This window comes from Meles meles, chromosome 6 (genome assembly GCF_922984935.1).
Source record: "Meles meles chromosome 6, mMelMel3.1 paternal haplotype, whole genome shotgun sequence".
NCBI classification, from domain to species: Eukaryota; Metazoa; Chordata; class Mammalia; order Carnivora; family Mustelidae; genus Meles; species Meles meles.
This window is the reverse complement of record NC_060071.1, coordinates 119,964,308-119,972,540: the sequence shown is the minus strand read 5'-3', so window position 1 is coordinate 119,972,540 and position 8,233 is coordinate 119,964,308.

Here is an 8,233-nt window from a genome sequence, read left to right as displayed (position 1 = left end):
CTCAGAGGTTGGGTGTTTTTGTTTTGTTTTGTTTCAGCTTTGAGGAATGTTCTTTGGCTCCCAGTTATTAGAGACCTAGCAATCGGGAAACAGAGTTGACCTCTCACCTACTTTCCCCCTTCCTCTGCCAACATTTGTTACATGATTTGGTATTGTCAGAACGCATAATGTACACCCTTTTCAATCACTGTAATGTGTAGGATTATGTTAGCTTGGTCCCCAGTAAATGTGTTCAAGGCTTGTTGCCAATCTTCCTTCCACATTTTCCCTGATTATCTCTGACTTGGCTGACATTCATCCTCTGGGAGTTTTCTCAAGACAGGTCCACAGAATCAATATCTTCTGATTTTTTTCATGTTCAAGACTATCTGTAAGCTTTATAGTTGAAGGGTAATTTGGCTGGATATAAAATCCCTAGGTAACACTTTTCCTTCCCCTTGTAAGTATTGCAACATCATTTCTGGCCTTGAACATTGCTGGAGAGGACTGGAGGCCAGCCCAGTTTTTTTCCCTCTAAGCATCTTGATGGTTTTGTTTAATCGTCTTTAAAGGTCTAACACCTTTATAACTACCTTATATCTCTAGGGTGACTCTCCTGGGCTAATTTCCCCTTTCAGATGGTAAAAACTGAAGTCTCCTTTACTTAGAAAATCATAGTTCCATTCAATCTGTCCCACTGTTCTGCTGTTCTTCTTTGGAGGCTGCAATTATGTGTCTTGACTCTTGTTTGCCTGTATTCTAGATCTATCATCTTCTCTCTTTTTAAAAATTTTCTCTCATCTTTTTAAAATCCTCTATTTCCACTCAATATTATTGCCTTTCTGGTGTCTCTCCTCCACATCCCTTACTATGGTTTTTTTTAATTGCCCCTTATTTGTACCTCCTTCCATTTCTAAACAAATTTTTTAAAATATTTTATTTATTTGAGAGAGAGAGAGAATGAGCAGGTTGGAGGGGCAGTGGGAGAGGGAGAAGCAGACTCCCAGCTTAGCAGGGAGCCCAAATCCTAGGACCCCAAATCATGACCTGAGCCAAGGGCAGATGCTTAACTGACTGAGCCACCCAGGTGCCCTGTACCCCCTTCCATTTCATCATTACTTCTCTGATACGTTTTTTGTGGGTTCTACCTGCCCATGATTCCTCTCCTCCTGTTACCTCAACATCTCTGTGTTCTTTCTCTCTTCAACTTTTTATTTTGAAAAATTGCAAACTGCCAACATGTTAGAAAAATACTACAATGAGCATCCACAGATCCTTCCCATAGATTCACCGGCTGTGAGCATTGTCCCATATCTTTCTGAACATTTGCCCTCTCTTTACACACACACAGTACACAAACACATTTTGCCAAACCATTTCAAAATAAACTGCAGACATCATGACACTCTACCCATAAAAACATCAGGCTGCAAACATAACTGCAATACAAATTTAACAATAAGGGCGTGTGGGTGGCTCAGTCGGTTAAGTTGTTTGCCTTCAGCTTGGGTCATGGTCAGGGTCCTGGGAAGGAGTCCTGTGTCTGGCTCCTTGCACCAGCAGGGAGCCTGCTTCTCCCCCTGCCTTGCTGCTCCCCCTGCTTCTGCTCTTTCTCTCCCTCTCTCTCTCTCTCTACAAAAAAATAAAATCTTTTTAAAAAATAACTATAATCCCATAATATCATGTAATATGTAATCCATATTAAAATTTCCTCCATCACCCTCCAAATGTTAGATTTTTTTTAAAGATTTTATTTATTTATTTACAGACAGAGATCACAAGTAGGCAGAGAGGCAGGCAGAGAGACGGGGGAAGGGGATGCAGGATCCCCACCAAGCTGAGAGCCTGATGCGGGGCTCGATCCCAGGACCCCGGGATCATGACCTGAGCCGAAAGCAGAGGCTTTAACCCACTGAGCCACCCAGGCGCCCCATGTTAGATATTTTTTAAGCAGTATCCAATCATACATTGCATTTGGTTGTTCTGTCTCTTCATCCTCTTTTAATGTAGAACAGACTCCCAACTTCCATTATATTTACTTCTTTAAACGTACACCCATATTCTAGTGTCCCATATTCTAGATTTGTCTTGTTAATTCTTTATATTTCATTTGTTTTGTAGCACTTATATTTTCAATGAACTTTGAGCTAGGTCTAAAGATTTAATTAGATTCATATTAAACATATTTGCTGTAATTACATTGTGCGTTTCATACTGCATTCCGTCAGGAGACATATGACGTCAGCTTGTCTCATTATTAGTAGTTCACAGTTTGATCACTTGGTTAAGGTGGGTAACTGCCAAGTTTCACCAAGGTAAAAGGACATATCTTCTCTCTATAATTATTAATTAATCTGTATGATGACCCTTTATCACTGTATGAATATCTTATTCCCCATTTACCTCTTACCCAAAGGGTTTGGCACCTCTTGAGAATTCTTTTTTTTTTTTTTTTAAGATTTTATTAATTTGACAGACAGAGATCACAAGTAGGCAGAGAGGCAGGCAGAGAGAGAGGAGGAAGCAGGCTCCCTGCTGAGCAGAGAGCCTGATACGGGGCTCGATCCCAGGACCCCAGGATCATGACCTGAGCCGAAAGCAGAGGCTTTAATCCACTGAGCCACCCAGGCACCCCCATCTCTTGAGAATTCTTACCTGAATCAACTTACTGCATTAAGGGTTCCAGAATGGGAACTCAAAAAAACTCTTTGTTCTCATATTTCTATTTTGTGGTTTTCCTTCATAGCAATGACTGGATTCACTATTTAGAATTCAACAGCATAATGTTTGGTCTGCTTTCTTCTGCTCTATGGCCATGCTTTCCTGATGAGTATTCTTTAGTTGTTGGGAATTTTTCCTACTCTCTTCCTCTTTCATTTTATGGTGGGTTTAATTTGCTGCTGGGTATTACTCATCTTTGAATGGGCTCGTAATTCGCTTGAGGCTCCTGCAGAAGAGGCCCGGGGAGCCTTCCAGGCTAGCTGGTTCTCCCCACCATCGTCAACTAGAGACACAGGCTGCTGCCTACAATCACTGCTCTTCCATCTGTTGTGTTGTGTAGCTTTACGTGAAGGATTCAAGATGGCTGCAGATCCTTTGCTACTCTACCTCAGATAGGGTGTGGTGAAAGTGACAGCGTGGGGTTTCCCCAAACTGTGTCACAGATTCCTTGTTGCTTTGGCTCAGGCCCCTTGGAGCAATTGCTCTGATGGAAGTCAGCGACCACATAAGAAGTCGGACTATCCCGAGACCACAAAGCTCTGAGGAGACCCATCCTGGCTGCATGGAGATGGTTCAGAGAGAGAGGAGTGTGACAAATCGAGGCAGCAGACACGTGAGCAAAGGAGGCGCCCGTGGCTCACCTTAGCCCCCTCCGACAGCAACCATAATAAGGAACCCCAACCAGCTGAGACTGCCACATCTCAGAATTGTGAAAGATTCTAAGTTGGTGTATTAAGGCATGAAGTTCGGAGGGGCTTTGCTACCCCACAATGGATAACAGAAACATTCTTCTGGTTGCTGGGACCTCATTGGGGTTTAAAATGTCTTCTGCTGTCAGCCTTGCTGACGCGGTCCCCAGAACTGCTGTTACAAAGAAGGGATATCCCTTGAAATTGCCTTCTTCACTTTCAGCGGGCACATATATTTCTGGAACTTTCTCACATCTATCTTCTTTGAGCCTTCCTGTCTGTCCCTTTTATTCCTCTTCCTGTCACGTTTTCCTTTGTGACTTCTGCCTGCTCTCAGGCACTTGGGCAGCCTTTTCCCATATTTTGGAGTCTGCAAATTGTATTTGTCCCCTACTTACATTAAAAACTATTGTCTGAGGGCACGTGGATTAAGTTTCTGCCTACTGCTCAGGTCATGATCCCGGGGTCCTGGGATTGAGTCCCACATCAGGCTCCCTGTTCAGAGGGGATTCTGCTTCTCCCTCTCCCTCTACTGTTTCTCAGCCGCATCCCACCCTGCTCATGCTCTCTCTCTCTCCCTCTCTCTCTCTCAAATAAATAAATAAAATCTAAAAAAACAAAAAAACTATTGTCTGTAGGAGGAATGCCTGGCTGGCTCAGTCGGAATAACACGAGACTCTCGATCTCAGGATTGTAAGTTCAAGCCCCATGTTGGGTGTTGAGATTACTTAAAAATAAATGAATAAATGAAAATTTTAAGTATATATATATATATATAGTCTGTGGGATTTTCCTTCCATTTTTCTTGTTGCTTTTGAATGATTTCCAAGAAAAGAGAGGAAAACACTGGTTTCTGTGTAGAGGCCGCTTTTAGGCAAATAGACTTGAGCAATGGAATATAGAAAGGGCTACAGTGACCTCCCCCTCACCCCCGGCTGAATACACGTGGGCCAGCAGGCCACACACCTCAAAATAGCCACAGACCCTAACTGACCAATGGGCTAGGTCCCGAACAAGGAAGATTCCATAGGGCGCCTTATATTCCCCTTTAAGAACAGCCCCCACCCACTGCCTCTGCGTCCTGCTCACACTCCCTGGTGGATTGAATCAACGTCTATCTCCTTTGCTCTGCCTTGGGTGAATTCTTTCACCTCTGGTGCCACTAGCCTCCATCCCATCATTACCCCACATTTGGGGACCCCCATCCAATCGAAAGACATCCCAGTTAGGCACCATATTCCACAGACACTTTCAGATCATGAGTCCCTGCTAGATTTTCAAAGCCTATATATATATTTTTTAAGATTTTATTTATTTGTCAGAGAGACAACAAGAGCAGGAACACAAGCAGCGGGAGTGGGAGAGGGAAAGCAGGCTTCCCACTGAGCAGGGAGCCCGATACGGGGCTCGATCCCAGGACCCCAGGATCATGACCTGAGCCGAGGTCAGAAGCTTAACTGACTGAGCCACCCAGGTGCCCCTCCCCATCACCTCTCACCTGCTGACACTCAGGTCGCTTCCAACAGTTCGCTGCTTCAAGCGATGCTGCAGTGAGGATCCCTTTACCTAGATCCTTTGTGCACTCGAACAAGTATTTCTGCAGGAGATTTTTCTGCAAGTAGGATTCGGGGGGCAAGGGTAGTGGCTGATGGAGGGCTTTTTATGCCACAGCAGAATATGGGGCAACAGCTCCATTTTGCTGGAACTGAAGCAATATTGCCCCTTAAGCAGATTCTCCTGGCTTCCACTACCTGGGGTAAATTGTTCCGGTTCTGCGTTGCTGGCTCTAACCAGCCTGTGAAAGAACTGGTCCAGTCCAGTTTGGAAAAACTATGTCATCAATGAGTTTTTCCGTTCAAACATTGGAGATCTAAAAAGGCAGAGGTGGAAGAAAGGAGCAGCACAAAGCAACACGAGAGAGCACTTAGGGGCCTAGAGCCAGGCTGCTGGGAAGATGAGCTTCTCAAACAGGGGTCTGCACAGGAACCCCGCCCATAGCAACGCAAACCGGGCAGATTGCTTAACCTCTCTGAGCCAGGCTTTCCTAATCTGGGAGATGATAGCAACAGTACCAAGAGGTCCAAGGTTATTGTGAAAACCGAAGAAGAAACATGATTTCAATCACAGTGCCTGTTGCAGAGCACAGCAACTGTCCGATGTCATTAATGTAACACAGAAGACCCTTCCATCCCCCAAATGCTACGGCATCAGAGGAGGTACAGAGAAGACATGGATAAAAGGATGGAGGTTGTCAGCTTCCTAGACTTTTTCCTTTCAGTGCAAAGGCACATAACTGAAAGCAAATAAAATGGAATGGGGCCGGGGGGCAGGGCAAGAAAGTATGTTCTCCCAAAGGGAAGAGTCCACAGTGGGAGGCACAAGTTCAGGTTCCTGAGAAATGTGGAGTAGCTGAATTAGTATCCTGTTTACAGTGCTCGTGGGAGCTCTGCTCTTTCTCTGGGTGTCATCCATCAGTAATGCCTCCCCACACCCTGGGGAGCTTTTAACTGATCTTCTAACAGGGCCTGACTGATGACCTCTCACGGCCTTGGGCATCGGACAAACGTGTAAAAAGCAATGTTCTGGTGTCAGGGTCGCAGGTATTGTTGCACATGTTAAAAACGAAACAAAACAAAATTCAACCAAGTGAATTTGAAGATCTAACTGGCATTTTTAAGTGAGTCATGAGTCAGGTACCACCCTGCGGAGCAAGTAGGGGGTGACTTCGAGAAGTTGTACAGAATGGAAGGTTATAGAGGAAGGAAAGTGAGACAAGAGAGTTATCAGCAAAAGACTGGTTCCTACAAGATGACCTTTCCCTGGGGTGGGGGAGTGTCTTCTTATGAAGATTACATCGTCTTCCTTTGGGGGGGGCGGGGTGGAGAAGGCCCATGTGACGGATGACCTCACTGATGCTTATCAGAAAATTCCTGACCGACCAGTTAAGGCTACATTTGGAGGGGAGGTTGGAAGTGCAGTTAGATTAGGTAGGAAACCCCATTTTCCTGACTTGGCCCGCCCCAAGTGACATTTTGGGCCTGGGACATTTTTTGCTTTCTGCTTTGCATTGTAACCATCTGGTCACATATAGTCTTCTATGGACTATAAAGTCCCTGAGGGCAAGAACATGTAGGAGAGTGTTTTATATTCCCAGAGTACCTGTGATCATTCTGCCCTAGGACTCTGTTAGGGGGCCTCTTCTGACCTGCTCCCACGAGAGGAAGCAGCCTTCTCTTGGCCTGTTTCTGACCCTCCAGGTACACTCAATCCAAGTCATGTGGGAAACAAAGGCAGAAGAAAAATGATTAAATTTCCTTACTACCTACAGCCTGCTGACAAGTCCCTGAAACAGGCGGAGTGACGTTCCTCTAGGAACTCAGCTGCCTCAAGGTTAATACTTTGCCAAGGGCAAAAGGCAATCTTAGCCTGAACCCCAGGATCCTAAGCCTACTTTAACAAATAAAAATTCCTTTGGAAACTTCCTTTGTCTCTAAACCCCCCAAGGTACGTATTGGCAATCATCCCCCAAGCATAAGGCCCACCGATACACATCAGAAGGGTCTCACGACTGACATTTTATCAGACGGTAATAAATGACTTTTTCCCAACAATAGCTAGCCCCCTCGAGGTCCTGGAAACCTTGCTTCCAAAATTTCTTAGAGACTTAACACTGTCCCTAACCCCTTCCCAGCCTAAAAGTTGGAATATAACCATTCACTCCTTACCACCTCTGTGCAGCCCCCTCTGCCCACAGCACTGTCCCCGTGCTTTAATAAAAACTACCTTTTTGCCCCAAAGATGTCTTTCTTGGGGGGGGGCAGAATTCCTTCTTGGCTGTCAGCTTCAAACCCTAATATCTTTCCTACACTGAGAAGGAAAGGAGCTCTGTAGCTGATGTGCTTTGCAAGTAGGGTTCCTGAGCCAAGAAAGAATTCTGTAAAGGTTTTTGTTGCAAAAAGACGGTTTTATTAAAGCACAGGGACATGAGGGTTGATTACATACTTTGGAGTGGGGGGGATGTAAAGACCCTGGAAGTTTCCAGAAGGATTTTCATATGCTAAAGAAGACTTATAGGATCTGGAGGCCTAGCTATTGTCACACTGAGATTGTTTTTCCCTCCAGCAAGGCATTAAGACTGAGACAGTTGGGAGTTTCTGGAGGAATGTCATACTCTGCCTGTCTCAAGTATTTTTCAAGGGGCTGCAGGTTATAAGGAAATTTAATTTTATCTACATTTATTTTGCCTTTGTTCTCCACATCCTGGCCAGGGCGCAGGGGCATGAGAGGGGTCCCAAAGAGACCAGGTTCAGCCACCTGCCCTTGACAAAATCCAAAGGCAGAGAGAGTAGTGGTGGTCAAACAAGCAAGGAGTTTATTTCCGTGAGGCAACACCGGGAGGACCGCGGACTAGCGTCTCAAAGATGGTCTCTGAAGTGCCGAAAATATTTCCAGGTTTATACAAGGAAAAGTGGGGCCAAGGTTGCTGGGTATGTTCAGGAGCGCAGGAAAGGTCAGGTCGTCAGCATCACGGGTGGGATTTTGGGGGCTCAGAGGGCAGCCCTTACTGCTCGAGGGGGTAGTTTTGTTCCCTCTGGGGATGCCTTGACCCCAGGGTCTTTTGCCTGAGATGAGCTTTTTTTTAAATTTTTTTTAATTTTTTTAAATTTTTTTATTAACATATAATGTATTATTAGCCCCAGGGGTACAGGTGTGTGAATTGTTAGGCGGAGGGAAGATCTTAATCAGTTAGAAAACTTGAGGTCAAAGTGATGGTGGATGAAATCCTCTTTCAGTTTGGAGTTCCTGTCCCAAGGTTACAAGTTCCTGTCCCAAGGTCACGGTAT